The sequence below is a fragment of the Castor canadensis genome, chromosome 14 (genome assembly GCF_047511655.1).
Source record: "Castor canadensis chromosome 14, mCasCan1.hap1v2, whole genome shotgun sequence".
NCBI lineage: Eukaryota > Metazoa > Chordata > Mammalia > Rodentia > Castoridae > Castor > Castor canadensis.
This window is the reverse complement of record NC_133399.1, coordinates 82,431,847-82,456,946: the sequence shown is the minus strand read 5'-3', so window position 1 is coordinate 82,456,946 and position 25,100 is coordinate 82,431,847. Positions and strand designations below refer to the sequence as shown.

The following is a 25,100-nucleotide window of genomic DNA, read 5'->3' as shown; positions in this document are numbered from 1 at the left end:
TGAATATAAATTATGAGATGGTCTTCAATTTAAAATATAAATTTATAATTCTTTCTTACTAAAACTGATAGGAAGAATGAAGAACTATTGGCTGAATATAATCTTCTTGAATTAAGGAAAAAGATGGAACATGAAATAACTTGCAGGTTTGTTGACCTTTTACATGAGGCTGGCCATTTAGCTCTGTGATTTGAACAGTGGGCCCTCAAAAATTTTTTGTTTCTTTGTTTTAAATTACCAGGATTTTAAAGTAAGGATTTTCTAAATTTTACATTTTGAAATGAAAAGTTGATGGGATGATAATTTTAAGCAGCAAACATGCTTCATTTAAAAACATTAACTATATCTTTGAAAAAATACTTGTGAATTTTTTTCAGTTTTTTTTATTATTCATTTATTCATATGTGCATACATGGTTTGGGCCATTTGTCACCCCTGCCCCCCAACCATCTCCCTTCCAGGCAGAATCTGTTCTGCCCTTTTCTCTAATTTTGTTGAAGAAAAGACATACCATAATAAGAAAGACAAAGTATTTTTGCTAGTGAGATAAGGATAGTTATAGAGAGACATTCCTAGCATTGCTTCCATGTACAAATGTATTACAACCAGAATTGATTCATCTCTACGTGACCTCTTTACTACTTCCTGGTCACCTTCCCATATTGACCTCTGTCATTTTAAGGTTACTGTATTAGTTCCTCTTCAGTGGGGACATCAGACGCTTCAAGTTTTGGGTTTCCTACCTATCCTCATACCTCCTGTTTGGGCTCTCCCCTCAGTGTGTGACCCAAGTCCAACAACACTACTGTATTTGCCCTAGATCTAAAGTCTGCAGATGAGGGAGAACATACAATGTTTGATCTTCTGAGCCTGGCTAACCTCTCTCGGGATGATGTTCTCCATTTCTATCCATTTACTTGTGAATGATAAGATTTCATTCTTCTTCATGGCTGAGTAGAATCCCATTATGTATAAATACCACATTTTCTTAATCCATTCGTCACTAGTAGGACATCATGGCTATTTCCATAACTTGGCTATTGTGAATAGCCCTACAACAAACATGGGTGTACAGGTGCCTCTGGAGTTACCTGAGTCGCATTCCTTTTGGTATCCTAAGAGTGGGATTAATAGATCATATGGCAGATCTATGTTTAGATTTTTAAGAAGCCTCCATATTTTTTTCCAGAGTGGTTGTGCTTCCTTGCATTCCCACCAGCAGTGTACTAGGGTTCCTTTTCCCCCACATCCTCACCAACACCTTTTGGTGGTGGTGTTTTTGATGATAGCTGTTCTAACAGGGTGAGGTGGAATCTTAGTGTGGTTTTGATTTGCATTTCCTTTATGGCTAGATATGGTGAGCATTTTTTCATATGCTTTGTGGCCATTTGAATTTCTTTTAAGAAAGTTCAGTTTAGTTCTTTTGACAATTTCTTTATTTGTTCATTAATTTTGGGAGAGTTTATTTTTGAGTTTCTTGTATATTCTGGATACTAGTGATTATTTCTTTTGTTATGCAGAAGCTTTGAAATTTAATGTAGTCCCATTTTTCCATCCTTTCTCTTGGTTGCTGAGCTGCTGGGATTCTATTGGGGAAGTCCTTGCCTATACCTATTATTTCCACGCATTCCCTGTTCTTTCTTCTACAAACTTCATAGTTTTGGGTCTGATACTAAAGTTTTTGATCCATTTTGAGTTGGTACTAGTAGAGGGTGATAAACATGGGTCTAGTTTCAGTTTTTTGCAGGCAGATAACCACTTTTCCCAGCAACATTTGTTGAAGAGGCTGTCTTTTTGGATCCTTTGTCAGAAATAAGGTGGGCATTGCTGTGTGGATTCATATCTGGGTCCCCTATTCTGTTCCACTGGTCTTCATGTCTGCTTTTGTGCCAGTACCATGCTGTTGTTATTGCTATTGCTTTGTAATATAGTTTGAAGTTGGGTATTGTGATACCACCAGCATTGATCTTTTTGGTATGTATTGCCTTGGCTATTCATGATCTCTTGTGTCTCCAAATGAACCTTAGGATGGATTTTTCAATCTCTGTGATGAATGCCATTGGGATTTTAATGGGAATTGCATTAAACATGTAGTATAGCCATTTTTACTATGTTGATTCTATCAATCCATGAGCACAGGAGATCTTTCCACCTTCTGTAGTCTTCCTCAATATCTTTCTTAAGGGATTTGTATAGTTCTCCTTGCAGAGGTCATTCACATTCTTTGTTAAGTTTACTCCTAGGTATTTGATTCTTTTTGAGGCTATTGTAAATGGAATTATTTCCATATATTCTTTCTCAATTTGTTTGTTGTTGGTATATAGAAAGTCTACTGATTTTTGTAAATTGATTTTGTATCCTGACATCTTTCTGTAGCTGTTTATAGTGTATAGGAGTTTTTGGGTAGAGTTTTTTTGGGTCTTTAAAATATAGATATTTGTCTGCAAGTAGGGATATTTTGACAGTTTCTTTGCCTATTTGTATTCCTTTTGTTTCTTCTTCTTGCTTAATTGCTCTGGCTTGGAATTCAGGACTATGTTGAATAGGAGTGGGGAGAGTGGGCACCCTTGTCTCATTTCTAATTTTAGGAGAAATTGTTTCAGTTTTTCATCATTAAGTATGATGTTGACTATAGGTTTGTCATATATGGCTTTTACAATGTTGAGGTACATTCTTTCTATAAGTAGGTTTCTTAGATCTTTTATCATGAAGTGGTGTTGGTTCTTATCAAAGGTTTTTCTGTGTCTATTGAGATGATCAAGTGGTTTTTGTCTTTGCTTCTCTTAATGTGCTGTATTACATTTATATATTTGAGTATGTTGAACCACCCCTGCATCCCTGGGATAAAGCCAACTTGGTCATGGTGTATGATCTTTCTCATGTGTTGTTGGATTCAGTTTGCCATTATTTTATTAAGGATTTTTGCATAAATGTTCATTAAGAAGATTAGCCTACAGTTCTCCCTTTTGGATGTGTTTTTGACTGTTTTTGAGATGAGTGTAATGCTGGCTTCACAAATGAGTTAAGCGCTGTTCCTTCCCTTTCTATTTCACAGAAAAGTTTAAGATAGAATTCAGCAGAGAATCCAGCAGGTCCCTGAGTTTTCTTTTTGGGGGGACTCTTTATTGCTGCTTCAATTTCATTTTGTGTTATAGATCTATCAGGTGATTAATATCCTCTTGGTTCAATTTTGGATGATCATAAGTATCTAGAAATCTGTCCATTTCTTCAAGATTTTCACATTTATTAGAATACAGGTTCTCAAAGTAGTCTGTGATGATTCCCTGGATTTCCATGGTGTTTGTTTTTATCTCCCCTTTTGCATTTCTGATTTTACTGATTTGGGTTTTTTCTCTCCTCATTTTAGTCAGGTTTGCCAGGGCTCTGTCAATCTTGTTTATTTTTACATAGAACCAGCTTTTTGTTTCATTGATTCTCTGTATGGATTTTTATTGTTTCTGTTTCATTAATTCCAATGCTTATTTTTATCATTTCTCTCCTTCTGCTTCTTTTGGGATTTGCTTATTCTTGTTTTGATATGTAGCATTTGGCCATTGATTTGAGATCTTTCTGTCCTTTTAACATATGCACTCGTGGCTGTAAACTTTCCTCTCAGGAAAGACTTTGCTGTGTCCCATAGTTTCTGGTAGATTGTGTTTTCATTTTCATTATCTTCCAGGAAGCTATTAATTTCCTCTTTTATTTCATCAATGACCCATTGATCATTGAGCAATGTGTTGTTCAGCCTCCAATTGTTTGCATGTTTTCTAATATTGTTTTTGTTGTTGAGTTCTAATTTTAATGCATTTTGATCAGATAGAATGCATGGGGTTATTTATATTTTCTTATATTTGCTGAGTCTTGCTTTGTGCCCTAAAATATGATCAGTTTTGGAGACAGTTCCAAGGGATGCTGAAAAGAATGTATATTGTGGCGAAGTTGGATGAAATATTCTGTAGACATCACCTAGGTGCATTTGATCTATGGTGTGATTTAGTTCTAGAATTTCTTTATTGATTTTTTGTTTGGATGACTTATCTATTGGTGATAGGGGAATATTAAAGTCTCCCCTACCACTGTGCTGGAGTCTATATATGCTTTTAGGTCTTTCAGAGTATGTTTGAGGAAATTGGGTGCACTGACATTTGGTGCATATAGGTTGATACTTGTTATTTCCTTTTAGCATATTTCCCCTTTTATTAGTATGGAATGTCCTTCTTCATCCCATTTGATCTTACCTTGGTAAGTTTGAAGTCTACTTTGTCTGAGATAAGTATTGCTACTCCTGATTGTTTTGGGGGCCATTGGCTTGGTGAATCTTCCAGTCTTTCATTCCAAACCGGTGCTTGTTTCCGTCAATGAGATTGGTCTCCTGTAAGCAAGAGATGGTTGGATCTTCCTTTTTAATCCAGTTTGCCAAATGGTGTCTTTTGATGGGGAAGTTAAGTCTGTTAATATTCAGTGTTAGCATTAATAGGTATGTGGTGATTCCTGTCATTTAATTGTTTTGCTGTTGAAGGGTTTGACTGTGTGCAGCTGAATCAATGTTACTCCCTGCTTACTTGTCTTTTCTTCTCCTGTGATTTGGTACTGCCTGTCCTCTCATGGTTTTGTTTGTTCTCATTTTCTGTGTGCAGAATTCCTTGATGAATCTTCTGTAGTTGTGGCTTGATGGTCATATATGGTTTTAGTTTCTGCTTATTGTGGAAGACTTTTATTGCTCTATTTATTTTGAATGATAATTTTGCTGGGTAGAGAATCCTATGGTTGAAGTTATTTTCATTCAGTGTCCAGAATGCCTCACTCCATGCTCTTCTTGCTTTTAAGGTTTCTGTTGAGAAATCTCCTGTGATTTTGAGGGGTTTACTTTTGTATGTTACTTGTTTTTTCATCTTTTACAGACTTCAATATTCTTTCTATATTCTCTGTGGTTGTTGTTTTAATGATAATATGTCATGGGGTAATTCTATTTTGTCAAGTCTATTTGGTGTTCCTATACCTAAATGGACATAGCTTTCTCTATATTTGGGAAATTTTCTATTATTATTTTGTTGAATGTATTACAAATTCCTTTTGCTTGTACCTCTTCTTCATCAATGCCCATGATTCTCAGGCTTGGTCATCTGATGGAGTCAGTGAGTTTTTGCACATTCCTTTCACAGGTCTTGAGTTGTTTGACTAATAGGTCTTCAGTTTTTCCTTTAATTTCCATTTTGTCTTCAATTTCTGAGATTCTATCTTCTGCTTGTGCTTGTCTGCTGCAGTTTTGTATTTCTCTTTCATTCTTTTTTCTGAGGTTTTCCGTATCATGGGTCACGTTCTCTTTAATATTGTCATTTTTTGTCTTTAATTCACTAATCTCTGTATTTTTAGTGTTCTCTGTTTCACTTTGGTGTCTATTTAGGGCTCTTATGAGTTCATTTGCTCATATTTGAGTCTTCTTGTATTCTTAATTTTGGTGTCTTGGAATTTTTTGAGTGCCTCTTGTACATTTTGGTTGACCATGTCTAGTAATATCTCCATGAAATTCTCAGTGATTACTTGCAGCATTTCTTCTTTGAGGTTGTTCTTGTGTACATCGTTAGTTTCCTTGGTGTCATTTATCTTTGTTTTGTTGTAATCTGTGAGTAGGTGTCCATTTTTTTCACTTCCCTCTGAATCCTGTATTAAATTATTTTTGGTGGGAGAATGGTTTCCATCCCTTTTTTGTTCCCATTGCTCCACTTGGTACTGTTCAACTATGTTCTTGATAGGCTATTGGTGGTTTCAGTCACCTGTTTTCTTTCTTATATTAAGAATTTTTCCTATGTGTAGGTATATCTTTGTAGTGCAGAAATACAGTCAAAACATCTACATCCATTAGGTCATTTTTTGGTCATGTTCACATACTTTTATTTCTTTATTTTTTATTGTTATGCTAGGTTGGGGTACACTGTACCATTTACAAAGGCTCTTACAATGTATCAAATATATCATACTTGAATTCACCCTCTCCACTGCTCTCTATCATTCCCCCTTCCCCGATTCCTGGACCCATTTCAACAGGTGTCATTTTTGCATTTACTTACATGTGTATACATTACTTGCGCCGTACTCATTCTCCTACCCCTTTCTCCATCATCTCCCAACTCCTATTGGGGCACACACTTTATATAAAATTCTCGAAGAGGATCTTGGCCCCAAGTGATTAAGAAACACTGAAGGAATAATGAATGTCAAAAATGACTTAATCTTACATATGTCCTTTCAGGTTCAGTTCTACTACTTCCAGTTATGAGAATAACAGATGGATCTCTTCAGTTTTCTTCTTGATATCATAATTTAATTCATGCTCCTTTTTTCCCCTTCCCTTTCCTACCCATCACTTCCCTTCTTTTCCTCTCATTTCCTCTCCCTTCCCTTCTCTTCCTTTCTGTTCCCTCCCCCTCCCCTTCTATTGCTTAATTTTTTCTTTCCTTCATATATCCTCCTTTTCCTCCTCCTTATTTTTTCCACAAAAAGCATCCTATCTATTTGAAGGAAAAATAGACACTAGTTTAGCTTTTGTCATAGATATATAACTTAATGTCTCAAAACAAAACAAATCTTGTTGGAGGATTATAGTAAGTGTGTTATTGTATGATGATTAATCTCCAAAAAGTTGACTGTGACTTGGTTGCAGGACACCCCAAACAAGAACATAGAGAGGAAACAGTCAGCAGTAGTTCATTATTTTCATCAGTAATTTGGATCAACTATGTACATTTTATCTAATAATGGTTATTTTGTGTGGGTATGAAATTCCTAACAACTGAACATCACTAAACTGCCTAATGCAATTTGTGGTAAGAAATAGAAAGTTCAATAATAGTCAATCTTGGGTAGAATTAAATATAATATAGGAAGCAACTAGACACATGTGGAGCATGGCTCCACTGCTGGGCAGTTTTAGGAGTTGTGTCTGAAGTGAGATGCATGTTTTGCTTATATTTTTCTCCGGCCTGAGCCACAGCACATGATATACATTTACTCAGCATTAGAAATTGAAAGATCTGATGATCTACTTTTGAACTTACAAAATACCAGCTCTTTTGTAGATGACGTGTTTAAAAACAGGGTCAAAAAAGGAAGCAAAGAGAAGTAAATCAAGATTTCAGTCTCATTTGGGGCAATAAAATCCAGTTTAGCCCTAGGCAAGTCACTGATGTTCTCTGAACCCAGTATTCTCATCAAATGAACCTGGGAAGAGGAAACAATTACAAGAGTCTTAAAATAATATTTTAAATTCAAACTATATAATCAAATTAAGGCATTAATGTATTCACAATTTTCCCTTGGTTTCTGCAGGGAATTGAATCCAGTAACCAACATTGATACCAAAATCTATATACACTCAATTCCCTTATTTAAAATAATGTAGAATTTGCAAATAACTTAGGCATATCCCCAATATACTTTACTTCATGTCATAACTAGTATATTTTTAATACTTAATAAATTGTAAATGCTTTGTAAATATTCTGCTATACTCCATTGTTTATGGAATAATGACAAGAAACAGTGCCATTATGTCATTAATGCAAATATAACTTTTAAAAATACTTTTGGTCTGCAGTTGCAGAACCTGTTGATGTGGTATATGTACAGACTGCATATGTTATTTATTACTACACAGAAATATGAATCCCTATAAAGTGTAGTTTTAATGAAATCAATTTAATGTAATAATAATAAGAAAAATACATTACATATAAAATGATTAGAAAAGATGATATAAACTTTCATTTTTATTATCACTTGTTTTCTTAGAGAAGTAAAACCTCAAAATTAAGAACAAAATTTGCAAGTGAATTACATAAAAGCTCCCTTATTAAGGAATTATGATAACATATATTTCTTATTCTACTATAAAAACAACATATAAAATTTAAGTGTGTTAACGGGTACAATTAGATTCATTTAGATAAAAGAAATATATAAATGACATATTGCTAAATGCATTATGTTTTGTAAACTATTTTTAGATATATTCATCTTTCAGTATACTTGTTAGTATTTGATAATTAAGGGATTATGTAGATAGTTCTTACGAATACTTGTGCATCTCTGTGTAAGCTGATGAATGAGAATTTATTGGCCAAGTGGCTTAGTACAGATTTTGATAAGTTCTTTCAAGCTGTACTGGAAGATCACCTGAGAATTACAACCCTTAATGGGTTTGCTTAGTTTGGCATTAGCTTTACTTCAGTGGAACAGATTCTGGCTCAAAAGAAATCAGCAAGGTAAAAAGATATAAGGAACATGGCTATGAAGGATATTTTATGCTTAATGGAGGGAAGGAAGAGTGGTTTGAATTTTTAAAAGATGAGAGAATCAACCACTTAGATCTTTCAAAGTACTGAAATACTCATTTTTACGTAAAGGCAAGACTCAGAGGTTTTGATTCAGAGAACATGCTCCTGAAGCTACTAATACAGCCACACCAGGGATTGTCAGATATTGCAGGGCACTCTGTCAGCTGTTAGAAAATAAATCTTTCTATCAGACAAAAGCAGTCTGAGTTGGAGCAAGTGCTCCACAATCTGTCACCCTGGGAACTCTCAACCTGCTTTGTGAACAAGGGCTCCCTGATGTACTCTGATTTATGTATATCTGTGAAGTTAGTCCTGATCCAGAAAAAGGAAGGGACTGATCAAGAAGGCCATCACACTTTAAATGCTTTGAAACTGTTCCCACCTCACTCTGCCAGTTCTTGTCTGTAAGGAAATGGAATCATCACAGGTTCTTCCCAGAAGCCCTTTCCTTCCCACAGTGACCCACTGAAGGGTGACTGCTAGAATCACCACTCATTCCAGTATCAGTAAAAAGCAGTATGCAGTCATATTTGAGCTTTAAAGTTTGTCCTGTCAACTGTTGCTTCATATGCCCTGTACTATATCATCTCAAAATTTATTGAACATCTACCATGATATAAAATTGCCAACAAATTTCACTTATTCCTAACCATACAAATAGATTTTCTTCTGTGGTCATTGACATTTGCCAGGTGCCATGTTTCATTATTTGATCTCTCAGGAGTGATCATATTTCATCTTGATTTTACTATGTTCCAGTCCAGCAAAGTCCAAATTTTATTGGATTTGTGCTAGTATTAAAGGAATAAAATGTGAACATTATTGTTGGTTGCTGTTTAAATTATCCTTCATCAATAATTTACTGGAAGATATGGATTTGAGTTCAATTAAACACTGGTATGAATTTTATAGTATACAATACTTGCAAGTAAATTTAGGGTATTTGTATATCAGGTTTATTGTGTCTATGTATAAAAATAACATAAAAACACATGAATTATAGAATTCAAAGACCCTTATACATTTTGTATAATTTTGTTGTCATTGATAGACAATCTACTGAAATAAGTGACCCAAGTTCTGAAGGGCATTAGTTGATAATGGCTTTAAGTAAAACGGGTGGGGAAATAGCAATTCAGAAGTATTAAAAATAAGGTCTGGGCACAGTGGCTGGAAGCTAGAAATCTGGAGAATCATAGTTCGAGGTCAGTCTGGGCAAAAAGTAATCTCTGGGTGCAGTGGTGGGTATTCAGCCCAACAATGCAGGAAGCATAAATAGGAGAAGACCTTGTGTCAAAAATAACCAAAGCAAGAATGGGTGGGAGCATGGCTCATGTGAGAGAGTGCTCACCTAGCAAGCATGAGGCCCTGAGTTCAAACTCCAATACCAACAAGAGAAAGAAAATATGAGAGCTGACAAGGCTGAGCCAGACATTATATCTGAGAAAACTAGGTAGACCTACTGCAATTATGAAGAATTTTTTATCAATGATTTTTTGTTTGCATCCAACATCAACCAGTGTAATAATTATGTAACAACTTTTAAACTTACTTCCTAAAAATATGCTTCGTATGGAGTTATCGTCATAAAGATTTTGCTTTTTCTTAATCTTCACAGTAAACTCTTAGAGAACTAAACTATCCTTCATGTAAAATTGTATAAATCTTGGTAACTTCTATTCACCTAGGATATTTCTTGAATAAAGTAGCTATTCGATAGACATTTGGTTGTGACAAAAGGTATTAGTCTAAGCGTTTTTTCAATTTTTTAGTCTTATACACATATAATTTACTTTTGCTCTATATTAACTAATTACTTCCTGTCATTTATTTTCCTATCCTTTGTATCATAGGGCTCTATATACTAGTACCCCCATTATTCTCTATTGAAGGAATAATTTCACCATATCTTCCATGTTATCCACTCTCCTAAGAAAGATTCATATTGCATTGCACAATACAATCCTTGGATAGGCCTAGTGAATCTATCCAGGCACAGGTACTTTTGCAAAATTTCAAAACATAGCTCTCAATAACTTCAGTATAATAAAAGTTCTTCTCAATTCTCCCAGAAAATGCTAGAATTAGTAGAAAGAGAAAAATATAATTCTGAAACAAAAGAGGAAAAGTCTTGTGTTTTTATTTCCATCTCTGTCATATTATTTTATAGCTAAAGTAAAGAAGCTTGATACAGTATATTTACAAGAAGAGCTGTTCTTAAGGCCTGTCTATGGAAGAAAGGGAAGTAGGAGATTTTAAGTAAGATGTGATTGTGACCTTACATGACTATTGTTTGGAATGTGATAATGATATGAGGATCAAAGAGTGCTAGTGAAGAACAGGGTTTTAGCTTTCTACATTTCTAGATCTTTAGCAAGCAAGAGAAGACCAGGAAGCTGAGTCACACAGAATAGTCAGCCCTCTTGATGTGGGAGCAATTGCTTTCTTGTAATGAAAATTAGAAAGTAATAAATACGTTTGCTATATATGTCATATACAGATTTTCAAAGTTGTAAATCAAAACTCACTCTAACTTTATAAATAGTTTCAGTTAGTGTTGGTTTTTCAAATTCGTAATTTTATATCATCTAGAAAAAGTGGCTTGTTGAGCAGAATTCCTGTCAACATGCTTCCAAATCTCATAAAATTAAAGAAACATAAAGCATATAATAAAAACAAAAAATATTTTGAGCCTAGTAACATGAAAGATTGTAATTCCACACAACTGGCCCAGTCAAATTATTGGTAAGCAATGTTGATGTATTTTAGAAAAGTCATTAAATGATGTTCAAATACCAAAAGTACTCTAAGTGATCCTATTTAAACAATAAATATTTTATTGATAAAATTGTAAAATTATTCAGTGAAGCTTTGGGTAGTTTACTTTTTAACAACTAAGGGAGGGTATCATGCATTGACTCAATTATATAAATTTTCCTGTATATTTTTTAATCACTAGAAGGCTCTTTCCTTATTTTTTTTTATATTTTATTTTTATCATTTTTGCATTCACTTATGTGAATGTATTATTTGGTACAGCTCCCCCACACACCCTCTCTGCCCTATTGTTCTCCTATTTTGTAGAAGGAAAAACATAAAAGATAATAAGAAAAGCATGGCATTTTTGATAGTTTGAGACAAAGATAGTGATATAGGGAGATTACTAGCATTGTTTCCATGCACATGTGTATTACAACCCAAATCAGTTCATCTCTACCAGACTTCTTCACTACTCTCTAGTCCCCTTCCTACAGTGATCTTGGCCAGTTTAAAATTTATATATTTTTTCCTATACCGTGAGCACATCAACCACATTTAAGCTTTTGATTTCCTCCCCTTTCCCTATTCCTGCCATGCATGGTCTCCCTTTGTAGAGGTTATTTACATCCTTCATTAAGTTTATTCCTAGGTATTTCAGGGGAAGGGGTTTGAGGCTATTCTAAATGGAGTTGCTTTCCTCTATTCTTTCTTAATTTGTTTATTGTTGATGTATAGAAAGGCTACTGATTTTTATAAGTTGATTTTGTGTCCTGTTACTTTGATGAAGCTGTTTTTGGTGTCTAGGAGTTTTTGGAAATAGTTTTTGGGGCTTTTGAAGTATAAAATCATGTCATCTGTGTTTAGGGGTACTTTGAGTACTTCTTTATGTATTTGTATTCTTTTTATTTCTTTCTTCTTGCCTTATTGCTCTGGCTAGGAATTCCAGCCAAAAGTGGAGCGAATGAGACCCTTCTCTCATTCCTGATGTTAAGGGAAATGATTTTAGTTTTTCCCCATTTGATATGATGTCAGCAAGATGTATGTCATATATAGCCTTCATAATGTTGAGACACATTCCTTCTATTCTTAGTTTTCTTAAAGCTTACATCATGAAATGGTGTTGAATCTTATCAAAGATTTTTTCTCCATCTATTGAGATGTTCAAGTGGTTTTTGTCTTTGCTTTGGTTAATGTATTGAATTACATTTCATGATTTTCATATGTCAAACCATCCCTGCATCCTTGGGATGAAGCCAGTTTGGTCATGATGAATGATCTTTCTGATATATTGTTGAATTTGGTTTGCCATTATTTTGTTGGGGTTTTGAGTCATTGTTCATTAAGGAAATTGGTCTGTAGTTTTCCTTTTTGGCTATATCCTTGTCTGGTTTTAGGATGAGAATAATGCTGGCTTTATAAATGAGTGAGGCAGTGTTCCTTTCCTTTCTATTTCACAGAAAAGTTTAAGGAGTATTGGTTATTAATTCTTCTATAAAGGTCAGGTAAAGCTTTTCAGAGAATCTGTCATGTCCTGGACTTTTCTTTTTTGGGAGACTCTTTATTGGTACTTCAATTTCATTATGTGTTATAGACCTGTTTAGGAGATTAATATCCTTTTGATTCAGTTTTGGACGATCATAAGTATCTAGAAATGTGTCCATTTCTTTAAGATTTTCCAATTTATTTGCATATAGGTTCTCAAAGTAGTCCCTGATGACTCCCTGGATTTCCTTAATGGTTGCTGTTATCTCCCCTTTTTCATTTCTAATTTTACTAATTTGGGTCTTTTCCCTCTTCATTTTAGTCAGATTTGCCAGGGGCTTGTCAATCTTGTTTAACTATTTATTTTTTCAGAGAACCAGCTTTTTGTTTCATTGATTCTTTGTGTGTTTTTTTTATCTCTACTTCATTAATTTTGGTCCTTATTTTTAATATTTCTCTACTGTTTATTTTGGGTTTAGCTTGTCCTTGTTTTTCTAGGAATTTGAGGTATAGCATCAGGTCATTTATTTGAGGTTTTCTGTCCTTTTAATGTATGCACTCATGGTTATAAAGTTTCCTCTTAGGACTGCCTTTGGTGTCCTATATGTCCTGATAGGAGAATATTTCACCCAGCAATAGCACAATATACATTCTTCTTAACAGTCCATGCAGGTTTCTTCATATACGCCATACCTTAGGTACAAAGCAAGCCCCAACAAATACAAGGAAATTGAAATAATACCCTACTATCTAATCGCAATGCAATAAAACGAACTCAACAACAAAAGCAGCAGCAGAAAATACACAAACAATTGGAGGTTGAACAATATGTTGCTCAATGATCAGTGGATCATAGAACAAATAAGAGTGGAAATCAGAAAGTTCCTGAAATGTAATAAATGTAATAAAAATGAAAACACAACCTATCCTTACTCTTTTAAATTAATTCTACTACATAACTAGCACATCACTACTAATACTGTGTTGTTTTACTTTGTGTAACAGGTTTGATGAGTGTGATATGTTTGACATAACTGGTCACAATTAAGAAGTTAATATGCTAATATTGATGTTTAATTCTAGGCCCTATTTTGAAAATAAAACCTGAAAGTATTACTAGCTAAGTGATTAAATTTAAGCAATATGTAGGTGATAGGTTTCTCTTAAGCTTCTCACATCTAAATCACCTTTCTTAGGCAAAACTTGCTGAATCATGATGTGGATACTTTGTATTAATAAAACATTTACATTGGCACTTAATTATTTCAATAAACTTTTACTAACTGTAGTTGATAAAGATAGAGCTTTAAAACATAATTCCTATCAAAGTAACCTCTATTGAAAATACTTAAGAAAAATAAAATAATGCTAGTAGAAATAATATATTGCATAACACTATTTCTAGCTTCAGCCATATGGAGGCACAATTTGTACTCTCAATTCTAAGATGTTAAAATCTATAAAAGTTACATTAACATAAAATCAGCTTTATGAAGATGAAAAAAATACATATGGCAGGCAAGTTTCTTTTGAAATCCATTGTAGGATACATTTTAATTTAGGAAATCTTAGAATGTTAAGAAATAATTGACTTTAGGTTCTAGAACATAGGACAATGTATTTATATATTTATGATATTCCTAATAAAAACCACATGTTACAGCTGACAGCTTTTTATTCGAAGTAAATATCCCTTACCTAAAGCTATTATAGCTCTGCTGATTTGTTGTTAATAGATTTGTAATAATGAATTGATACAGTTTGATATGAAAAAATTGTATGACTACCTTTCAATTGATAGTTAAGTTTGAAAAACATAAGAAATATATTCTGAAATATTTCACTGTATAGTAACATCTTGTTACTAGATAGGAAACATGGGGATATAAGATGCTTACACATTACTTTGACAAAATAATAATCATAAGAACAAAGACATTTAAAATAAATTGTTACCACAAGAATTCATCACTATAGTAAAATTTGTCACAGGAAATTTTTAGGTGAAGAAAGAAATCTGAAATATATTTTTGAAATTTTAGTTGGCATAGCATAGAATGAACCATTAAGACAAAAATTGTATTATTAATAAAATAAGTCAAATAGTTTATTAGGATATGAGTCACTTTAAAATAAAAGTAGTAGCTATAATTAAGGGAAAGGCATAGACTGTCCATGTTAATTTTGCCTGTTTGTATTAATTATGACATGTATTTTAAAGTATTAAAACTCAAAAGCACACAGAATATTCATGTAATGATTTCTCGACTTGAACTCGGCTCACTTCTGGTGAACACTTCAGCTTAAATATAACATCAAGTTAATACTTATGTTGGGATATGATGCAATACATATATGTGTGTGTGCGCTCTGAACCAGCATAAAATTATCAACACTGTTTGATTTTATGGACAAATGTAAAACTAGCTAAATGGAATGGATTAGGTATGCATCAGCTTAAAAATATATCTAAATTATTAAAAAGCATGAATATTTGGTCAACAATTTTATTCTTTTGTTGTCTCTCAAATTCTCTGTAGGTATTTGTGCATGTTTGTGAGTTTCTGTAAAGAGTTACTACTTTTGACAGTCACTTCTTGTTACACACACATACCTTGTGTATGTGTGTGTGTGTATGTGTATATGTGAAGTTCACGAAAGTAAAACTTTCAAAGCCAAAGAGTTTGGGGAATTCATTTTAAAAGCAATTTTTGCACAGTATCTGTTATTGTACAAACAACAATGGAAAGAAAACAATTCCCACATTTCCTAGTATCTCAGTGACTTACTTGTTTATTCCCATGTATCTTATGTCTTTAATTATAATGTAAATACAAGTAATATTATGCCTTTTAACTTAATATTTAAGAAAAATTAGCTTATATATTTTGACCTGATTTTAAATATCTCTATACCACTATACAAATAATATGCACTTAAATTTGTTTCTTCTGTATGTCATAGGACAGCAATGAAACTCCTTTAAAAACTCATTTTCCTCCTATTAAGTGAATTACTTCTTATTTTAACTTTCTGTAGTTATGTATAGCCAGGATCATAAACAAAAATTAAGGTGATGAAATACATAGCAGCTATTAAAACAAACAAAGCACATTAGATGTCACAAAACAAAATAAATAAGTAGAACATCATATTACATAACATTCAGACATAAGGTGGTCCATATATGCAAGAGTAGAATGAACTGGTAAATTAAGAATACATGTAGAAAACCAGGCATGGTGTCAACATGAGTGTATTGTTGGCCTTGGAGGTGAAGGCAGGAGGATTGTGAGTTCAAGGTCAGCCTGGGCTACATATTTCAAAAGCAAAACAAATAAAGAATGTATGATTAAGTGTATTCATCTAATTTTATTATGCTTTTTTTCTGTATATGTGATTATTCTTCATAGCTACATGAAAAGGAAAAATTCAATCGAAAAACATTCTAGATGATTACATTATACATACATACATAGTTTATTATCACTTTTGATTCTTATTGCCTGCTGGACTATACTGTTAGTATTAATGGTATTAGTATATTGTTGGTATCATTAATATTTTCAAAATACCCCACTAGTGATGTTAATGATTTGGTTAATTATAATACATAAAAATTATGTCTGATTGTCAACACTTATTATGTAACCAGTATATTGATTTATAATACAGCCGTAGTCTTTTATCTGTGCTTTCACTTTCTGCTGTTCAGCTACCTGTAGTAATTTACAATATAAAAACAATAAATGGAAAATTCCAGAAATAACCAATTCCTAAATTTTAAATTACATTCCACTCTGAGTAGAATGATGAAAACTCAAACTGTTCTGTTCTATCCCATCTCAGTGTGAACTCATACATGCTCATATGCTACCTACTTGTTAGTCACTCAGTAGAGTTCATAATTTTCATATAACTGTGAAGTACTGCAGAACTTCTGTTTGTGAAACCTTTAAGAATTTGTCTAACACTACATCTCAATGCTACATCAATAATGTTACTTTAGCTCATCATTTAGTTATGGTATCATCTCACATCATGATAAGAAGAGTGAGTATAGTACAATAAAAAGTTTTAGAGACCAGATTCACATAACTATAATTAGCATATTTCTATACTTATTCTATTTTACTATTAATTAATCATTCAATTTATAATTAAATTAGATAATTATTAAACATGTATTAAATAAATAATTTATAAATACTTTAATCCATAAATTAAACACCATAGATATGTAAAGATAAGCAAATATAGCATATTTATTGTTCATTATCCTCCCTGGTTTCAGGCATCAACTGGGAGTCTTGGAATATAATGCAAATAAATAAAGAAGGACTGTTGTAGTACAATATTTTTATGCAACTGTTACATGATTTATAATTTTTAGTGTATCCAGGTTGTTAGGAAACTATATCATAGATTGAGTAGATTATAAACTCTAGAAATTTGTTTTTCATAGTTCTAGAGGAAGAAAAGTCCAAGGATCAAGGTGCCATCTTACTCATTTGCCGGTAAGGACCTGTTTTCTGATTCATACACAGGACTTTCTGGCTGTGTCTCACATCATGGAAAGGGCATGGCCTCTGGGGACTCTTACAGGACTCTTACTCTTAAAGGGTATTAACCTTTCATGTGGTCTCTACTCTTATGTATTAATCACTTCCTAAAGACTCCACCACTAATAACATTATATTGGTGATTAGATTTCATCATATGAGTGTGGGAGGGAGAAAAGCATTTAGACCACAGTATGAATTGTTTCTTATCATTTTTAATGCTCTTCCTATGTATGTATGAATACATTTGCACCTGTGTGTGTGTGTATACACATTTTTGGCTTCATGTCAAAATATATTATGAATAAATGTTTTGCTTTTAATGAGTACTTCTTCAGATGTTAAGTCTATATCCCATTCTGATGAACATAAATAATTATTGATTTTATTGCCATACAGTGAAAAATCTGGTTGAAATTCACAAAATCTTCTGCTTATCTCTATCAACAACTAAGTTTCTATTAACTTCGTTTTCCTTATTTTATTTAGTGAAACAATTTTTATGAATTCCAAATATTAGATGTATACGTATTCTCATATCCCAAATGTTCAGGTGGCTACATTTTGCCTGTCATGTAGATAGAACAGGCATTCTTCTAGTGGGAATTATCATCAGTAACAACAAGAGTAAGTCAATCTGATAAAAGTGAGACAATTTAGGAGGTCAACAGAATCCAAAATATAATCAATAAAAGTAAGACTAGAAATTAATGATACAATAAATTGATTCATCACTAGAAAATATATTTTTTAAATGAAGAAAATCATTTGCATATATTTGTAATAAATGTGGAATATTTTCATTTATACGATTATGTTTTCAAAATATTAAAAACTTTGAATCTTCATTGCCAATAAATTTTAAGTCTAAATGAGATTGTTAAAATTTGGAATTTACTAAAAGAAAAGGTGTTAGGCTTTTGGAGATGAACCAAAATTATTACAAAGAATTGTCACTAACAAGGAGGACTAGGTGTACCTTAGACTCTTTCCTCAACCTGACATTTGACTATATATAATAGTGTCAGTATTGACATACCTACTGAGAACTGCTGGTTTGAAAAAGTAAACATTTCAGAAGACTGAGAAAAATCTAAAACTCTGAGTATAGAGAAAAGTTAGTAAGGGACAAAAGCTATGAAACTGGCTGTAGCATCAAGGAAATTTAGTTTATACTTAATACACCTTTAAGTAAAATGTTTATTCATTGGGGTGAGGGGGTCTGAGAAAAGAAAAACACAATGTTGAATACCCAAATAACAATTTAATTCCTGATAGTTAAATGTATACTACTTTTATAGTATTTATAGAGTGCATGCATATACATAGAAACAAATTTGGTGTGTATTCAAAGCAAATACACTGCTTACAGCAAAGTACAGAAATTACCAAATTTTGCTTGGTACAATAGGGAAGCCAGTCTTTTTAATTCTGTGTGTGGTTCCTCGTCTCTTTATCAAAGGGATTGCAATATCCTTGAAGTGTATTTTTCTGTCATTTACATCAGTCTATATAGCTATACTAGACTTCGTCATTTGCAGGGTTACCTTCCCAGAGGATGCCTGAAAACCTGGATAGTACTGGACCCTATATTAAGTAGATTTTTAAAATATTATATGTATATATCTTTACACTAGGAGAAAACACTGTACATCTTCACTTTGGCATAACAGAATAGGCAGTATTGCAATTATTGAGCCCTTTGGGCAAAGCTGCTTAATTAGCATTACAATTTAAAACTCCATACAAAATGTGAAAAAAAAAATAAACAGTACTTGAATAAAGGTATAGAAACTTTCATTTTCAAACAAGTTTTTGGATCAAATTTTTTGAAATCTTCGAACTTTTATATTTGAAAGAACATGAAATACAGATGATGTGAGACTGCACAAAAACTGAAAAATTACCTCAAATTCTCCTAATTTCAATTTGCCTGCTTTTCTCACTCATAAATGAACAAACAAGGAAAAGGAAGGTCACAGAAGGGTCTGTAACTATAAATATACTGCAAAAAAATTATCTTTTCCTCAGGAGATTCTGTAAGTTTAAGTAAGCACCACTAGCTATCATTTTTGAAAGAACGTTGGAAAATAATTCATCTTCAACCAATTCAACATTTTGACATCTTTATCACTTTGGAGCAATGAGCGTTTGTCCTTTACTCCACAGTGTTAATCTTGTAAATGCTGTATACTTTCAGGCTGATGCTTTGGGAAAAAGAAATCTTTGTCCCTATTTGGATTGTTAAACTCTAAATGTCAAGTTTTTCCCATTTACAAAGGTTTTATCAATTGGTGACCTGAAAAAGATTAGATACAATCTTAGATATTAAAACTAACATCCAGCATGAAAGATCTTAAAGGAAGATTCACATGAATTGAAAGGCACAATTAGCTTCACAACTTCAATGTCCTAATGAGGAAGAGACACACATCTTGAGGATATAATTTGTGCACTCTTCCAATTCCTTAGCCTATTAGCTTCATTTGACCCTGCAGAAATAGGCAGAAATTTTTATGTTTTTTTGCTTCTCATTCTGTAGTCTTTAAAGTTCATCAGAAAATCTCTACCTTATTGATTGGCCTACTAGATTTTGTAAAAGCCAACAGTTTTTTTAGTAATTGAAAGAAACATCATGAAATTGTAAAGCAAACATACACAGAAATGAGAAACGAAAGCAACCAAATGCTTAAATAATCTTCCCATGAAATTAAATATAATCAATGGTTAACTAAAATGTACTTCATATTGAATTTTATATGCGATAACTTGCTGAAACAGTGTATATAGGATGGAGTCCTCTCTTAATTTCTTCAGAATCCATCCTACCCAGTTTCTTTCCACATATTCAGTACATTTTATTAATGTGGTTTATTTTTAATAATAAATCTGATAGCCTACAAATATTTCCCATACAAAATATGAATTTACATGATGTGGGTGAGCACAGTTCTGACTGGAGACTCATTAATTTTAACACAAACAACATAGGATGAATTTGAGTCATTTTTAAATATTGAATAAAATTGTTCAATGTATAAATATTTTCTGTATTTTACATTTTTTAAAGTCTTCCTTACTTCCTTACTCTCAGAAAATCAACACTTCTATGTATACTTATCTAGATGTACAGACCTCGGTATCTGGAAACTTTAAAATATCAGTATAATTTTAAACTCTTTGTTTTGGTAAAGCACCTAAAGATTTCATTTTTACTGCTTACATATATTCTATAATGATTTAGCTCAGAAATTCAGCATTTTAGCATGTTGACATTCATATTCTTATTTTATTCAATGTGAATGTAACACTTCAAAGAAATAAATTCTTAACAACTTCCGTAGTTTTTCTTGCCCTTTTGAAGAAGTCACCATATACCTATACATTATATTTTTTAAAAATAGAAGTATTACCTGTAATGTGTTAAATATCATGACATTCTTTATTTTGTTTGTTGAAAATCTATTTTGCTTCTGTCATAAATACTTCAGTTACAAAATGACATGATTTAATGGAAAGAATATGGTATTAGTGTTGTCATGAAACTGATTTGATTCGTTACTAGTCAGGTGTGGTCTTCAGAAAGTAACTTAATATTTTCGAGCTTCATTTTCCTAATACAAAGATGGCAGTGGTGCTACTTATTATTTTATATATGAAAAAATCCATTATCAAATCTCAGCTTGGCATATATTGACCAATTTTAGACCTCAGTTAATATTATTTGGGTGCCATTGTTATATTGCAAAATAGTGTTCTATTTTAGCCGCATATTTAGTGGCTCCTGTTTAGGACTTACTTGTGCCGGAGGGAGGAAGATACATTTCAAAGTCAGAATGACTTCTGTTGAGAAGTGAATAGGCTGCAACAAGAAGCAGACTGTGTTCTCTGCACATTGAAACCCAAACTGAAGTCAAAGTTCAATATTCATTTGTGAACATTACTGGTGTTTTAGTGGTAATTTGGTTCTTAGACATGGTTACTAAAGTATTATGAAGCCAAAACATGCTTTAATTTAATATCTGAGAATTTAAATACCATTGAGAATAGCCTTACAACCCAAATGATTTCAGTTTCCAAATATCAACAGCTTGCAAATATGTCCTAGAATTCTAACCACTTTCTTGTGATCTTAGTTTAAAAAAATTGATATAGCAGTTTTGTCTAAAGTTTCTCTGATGTGTTTTGGAAGTAAATATTGCTACTACATACTCTAAGCTTAGGAAACAATGGTCAGCCCTTCAAAGTAGAATTATACTATCACAATAAAAATTGTTTCAAATTCATTTGGGCGTCCATTGTAATTGTACCCAATTTTGAAATAATTATATCCTTTTTCTAACAGCCCTCATTAACATTTCTGATAATAACTGTCACCATTTCCTAATTATACTGACAATGAATCCTGGGGTGAATTTAATTATAATATCAGTAATGCTATCCACCTAGAAGGTGTAAACTTTCCAGTTAACACAGACTGCCAATTTTAATGGAAGCTGAGAAATAAAGCCAAAAGAGCTAACACATAGGTCTTCAGTCATTGAGCAGCAAGACTTTTCATACCTTTTGATTTAAGCAACATGAGCTTCATTAAACCTACTGAAGGTGGAACCAGTGGCCATCACTGTTAGACTAGGTATAGATCGTCGATTCTTTCAATTATTAAAGCATTCAATAAATATATGTTTTTTTTTTTTTTAGTGTACTGGGGCTTGAACTCAGGGCTCCCCACTTGCAATTTGGACAACTCTACAGCTTGAGCCATGCCTCTAGTCCGTTTTGGATATGGGTCTCTTAAAATATTTTCTCAGGATAGCCAGGAACCACAGTCCTGATCTCAGCTTCCTAAATAGCTAGGATTGCAGATGTGAGGCATAGTGGTTTGTCAAAAAATGTTTCTTGAATGACTCTCTGATATTAAGGGATGGGCTCTGTGGATGACAAACACAAAATGAGCAGATAGGATCAATCAGCAAAAAGGCGACATTTTTAAGTATTTAAGGAAAGGATATTGAATTGAAATGACAGGCCCATGCACACACACATTTCAGCTGATCTACACATTTTACACAGCCTCAACAACAGGAGAAGTAAGGCATGAGAATAAAAGGAGATGGAAAACATCTGTCTTAAATTATCCAAGGAAATATAAGAAAATGTTCTGATAATTATAGGCTCGTGAATGTTAAAGAAAAATGTAATGTTTAAAATATGAGATTCTAATGAATAAATTTAAGGTTTCAAAACATTATAAAATAGCAGAAAGGAATGATTCAGCAAATTAGAGAGAAGTACTGAAAGAAAAATATTTTTAAAAAATTTACAATGGAAATAACATTACAAATTATAAATATATATATATTTTTTAAGAAACTGCAACAATTTCTTAGGACTTGGTGAAATAAATTTTGGAATAGAACTCAAAAAATTTATAAAAGGTTACATGGAAGTTGTTAGGATATTACAGGGAGTCTATAACCCCATTTCTTGCAAATGAAATGTTTCTCTCTTTTTTTTCCCATTTATCTCCACGTTTATCCCATTACACTAAATTTTTCCTAATATCATTTGCTATTATTTTATGACAAAAAAAGAAAGATATTACAGATTTAAAGTGAGGTAAAAGAAAACTAACACACATTTAAGCAATTCAAAGAGGAAAAAAGTGACCAAATGGACAAAAATGAAAACCGAAATTATGAAAGAAAAAAATACTTCTGAATAACATTCTTGAATTTGCAATCAACTGTTTACTTTGGGAATTTATGTAAAATTATTAATATATAAGCTGACCCTTGGAAGTTCTTAAAGAGCCAGGGTTTACAATTATGTGACTACAAAGAGGAATAAAATGCAGTCGTGCACTAGAGGCAAAGACGACACTAAAAATCAGAATGGACATATTAACCAAGGGGTGATAAACACTCAATGCTTTTGCCAACTGACATTTATTAATCACTAGAGGTGAATCTTTTTATCATGCTGTTTGTTTGTTACACTGCCTTCTGTCACAGTCAGTGAGATTACATGAATAACATCATTGGATAACTTCTGCTCCTATTATTCTTTGACAATCTTCAGGCCCCACATGAAATAAATCTACCACATTCTGGCTTTGGGAGGTAGAAGTGAGGGTTTAGTGGCATTTGTGCACAAAATACTTTTTAAAAAAACATACCTGTACCTTAAAAATTTATTATTAAATATTAAGCCCACTCTCATTAAAACAGGGTAACAGATCAGTAAGATCAAGAACCTGAAAAACATCTCCACTGAAATCTTTCTAATTAATGTGCTTTGATTTCCATTAATATCTAACTAGAGCACAGGACAGTGGGCTCCTCTCCCAGGGCATATGGAAGATCACAGAACCTGAAGATAACTTCAGATATTAGTCTTTTCCATGGTCAACTCATTGTAAAAATATGGTATTTTCATTTTATAACTTTCTTTGAGGAATTTCACAATGTTTAAATACATGCTCTTTTTTGGAAAACAGATTTATGGATATGCATAACTTACTGAATATAGGAACATAAAATGTTTGGCTACTTGAACACTAAAAATTAATTTTTAACTCACCCAAATATTCTAGGCTGGTTTTATGATAATTATTTAACTGGGAGGAACAAAATATGCACCTCCTTTCTTTCGTAGTATCCTAGATATTCTTGTAAGAATATCTGTTGTTAAGATTCCTTTGAATGTGAGCAGATTCACTTCTCACCTTACTGGGGAAGTAAAAGGTGATATTTGTTCTTGTTTAGTGCATATTTTCATGTAATTCTGGTTGATCTAATTTTTTTTGCTTCATATATAATTTAATTTAAAAAAACTATTCATTCAGTATTCAGAGATTTGTGTTCAGGAAAATATTCTAGCATTCTTTATTGCTTTATGAAATGCATAGCAATTGTGTCATTTAATTTCATAGTGAAATTTTTTTTATTTTTTCAGAATTGAATGCAGAGATCATATAAAATAAACAAAGGAGATAAAAATAGCCTCTGGATATTCTTCTCCTGTGGTATTTATTTTGGATGAAGCATTAATACAGCTGATAGTTGTGTGTAACTGTAAGTATTTTCTACTGAAATTAGAATGATTCTTTTTGTAGCTTGGTAATACACCCTATGTGGTACATTTTCATAAATTTAGGAATAAAGTATCCAGTATAGTACCAATAATTGGCAGAATACTATAACTTTGAAATAATTCTGAATTCAGAACAGTAATGTAAAAAGAAAAAGTTATCATGGGTATTGAGTAGAACAGTAATGTACAACGAAAAAAATATCCTGAGTATAAAATCAATTGTAGAGTAAATATTTTAGATAAAAAAGTGAAGGACAAAATGCCAATTATTTACTATCAAAGTGATCTTGGCCACAATACATTTATGTATATGACTGTTTTCTGAGGAGAAAGCAAAATACTTAGAAGACTATGCTTGGAAGAATGATAGACTTAGCATGAATAAGAAAAGTAACTATATATATATATATAGTATAAGAAAAATCAAATGAGAAGCTTTTGTAAAGTGTGTTTAAATTTTAGTGATATTTTTCTTCTGTAGAATATCAGTGATTATATTACCAAGATCAAGTAACAGAATTCCCAATCTGTGTGAAAGGAATGTAGCAAGCACCCTTTACTCACATCTATTGGCTTTGTAAAGAGGGAAAACAATCTTGTAAACTGATCTGAGGGCTTGATTTGATCTATAAATAAAGAGATAGACTTTCTACACAATATTCTATAGCACTTTACTGTAATTCAGAGTAAAGTGTTATTATGATTAGTAAAAAATTTTGTGTTTGGTAGTAATTTTGCTATTTGACTGCAGCTGATTCTATCCTAGGTCATAATGTCTTTGAACCTGTGAATTAATACAGCATCTATATTTAATAATAAAACCTCCAGAAAACGAGGATTTCTTTCGATTTGAATTTATATGTAGACA

At 32.4% G+C, this 25,100-nt stretch overlaps 1 protein-coding gene across 21 annotated transcripts in view; it reads left to right on the top strand.

Annotated features, from left to right (window-relative positions):
• Positions 1–24,094: 24,094 nt before the first annotated feature.
• The window catches only part of Tenm3 (teneurin transmembrane protein 3), a 2,373,066-nt gene continuing 2,372,060 nt past the window's right edge, over positions 24,095–25,100 (top strand). For all 21 annotated transcript variants that reach the window (XM_074054924.1, XM_074054923.1, XM_074054922.1 and 18 more), the window contains exon 1: positions 24,095–24,213. The gene's annotated coding sequence lies outside the window, so the exon portion shown is untranslated. The remainder of the gene's footprint in view (positions 24,214–25,100) is intronic.